Genomic DNA, 1,915 nt, shown 5'->3' on the forward strand with positions numbered 1-1,915 from the left:
GGATAGGTGTACTCCGCCAGCATCCTATCCACTCAGTCACGCAGGAGCAGTGACGGCAGAGTGCACAGTTGTCATAGCCCTACCCACTCGACCTCACGATTGTCTATGACGGTGGTTGATTGGTGTCAGTGGTGACCATGTCATTGCATCATATGCATACTGCATGGGTTGCATTTATTATTGCTTGCTGCATTTATTTGCTGCATATGTTTAACATGCACATACAGGAGACCTTATGCATTTGATTTGACACCTTGCATTTATTACATGGTTTGTGCCGTTGTATCGAGGTAGATGATTTTGGTATGTACAATTTTCAGTAGTTTAGTTGTGTATTTTCTTACTGTACTCACATGACTATTACTGCTAGTTAGCTTGTTATACATATCTGTTAGATATCCGCTGAATTCCTTGAACTCACTCCGTTGTTTTCATTATTTTCAAGTTGACGTCTGTCTGGAGAGCCGAGCGGCTAGTCCCCCTGTCGAGTTGACTTCAACCCTTTTTGGTTTTTTTGCTATGCTTTTAGTCATTGTGTCAGGACTTGATCTATATCGTATGGATTTTCTTGGACCTGTTCGATTTTTGGGGTGCATATCATATTTACTGGATGTGGACCTTTATTTCATAGTTAGTATGTGTTATCTTTGATATGCATGTGTAGGATTTGTAAGTGGCCAAGTGAGTCACCTTTACTTTTGTTTACTTGTATAACTCCATATTTTGTAGTATAGATAGGCTGTGTAGGCCTTATGATGGCCATGGAGGCCTTAGGATATACTTGTATTCAGGGAAAGTGAATTGTTACAGGGAAGATGCAGCCGAAATTTCTCGGACAGCCGTCTGCTAGGGCGTGACAATTTAGTGGTATCAGAGCCAGGTTTCCGAGTCTTTCGGTATTTACGGATTTTTGGAGTTTATTTGATACCAATTTATTTTGGTATCAGAGAAAAGGCGTGCAATGCCTTTCGGTTTTGGTGTTTCAGATTTTTGTTTTGGAGTCACATGTTTTGGGACTAGCGGCGACAGGGCATCTCCAAACGAGAATAGGTAACATGGTTTATTTAGCAGTTTTATACCTGTGGTAATAATTTTAATAGATGTGACTCGCGCAGAGACGTGGTACTATTTGAGGTCGTCTCCCTTGCATAACTGGTGTAGTTTTCAACTTAGAATTTCAGTAAGGTCTTGAATGAGTGTTTATCCAAGTCCTTGAGTTTTATCAATTGACTATTGCTTGATCCATTATTGTTTGTGTTAATATTGTTAGTTTTGGGTTTAGTTGTTGCATAACTGTTCCAACAATTGATAAATTCCTCAAATAAGATCTGAATGAGAAGAACAAACAATTACTTGGAAAAAAAAACCATATTGAAATAGAAATTGATATTGAAGTGTGGAAGAAGTAAAGTTTGAGTCCACACAAACCTTTCATAAATTTTAAGGCTATTCTTGTTAGCTACAAGGTCTTCTAGTAGTCCAATATATCATAAGTAGCAACTCAGAATGTTGCTTCAGCATCAAGAACAATTAAATTTACATTGTATCTAACTTAGCAAACTTGGCAAAATGAGCAAACGCACTATCCTGTTGAACTATGCATCAAGGTTCACAATGAACCTAATTAAATCCAATGAGCCAAGTATCATGCTTCTCGATTATTATATATATTATTTTTTTCTTGCTGGTTATTTGAACCTTTGTTTGTAAGATCAAGAGAACTCAATTTGCTACCATGAAGTAATGTTCTAATTGTATCGTATTTTACATGAGCTTATCTATAAGATAATGAAGATACACCCCTATAGATCAATATCAAGATGTCTCACACTAGTACTGTTGCTTGTGTGAGTGGGATAATTAATATATATGGAGCTTTGTTCTTGTTGTTGTGTTTTTCTGTTCACTTCAAATT

Source organism: Curcuma longa, chromosome 16 (genome assembly GCF_044706935.1).
Source record: "Curcuma longa cultivar G26 ecotype Majalengka, Jawa Barat chromosome 16, ITB_CL_G26_1.1, whole genome shotgun sequence".
NCBI lineage: Eukaryota > Viridiplantae > Streptophyta > Magnoliopsida > Zingiberales > Zingiberaceae > Curcuma > Curcuma longa.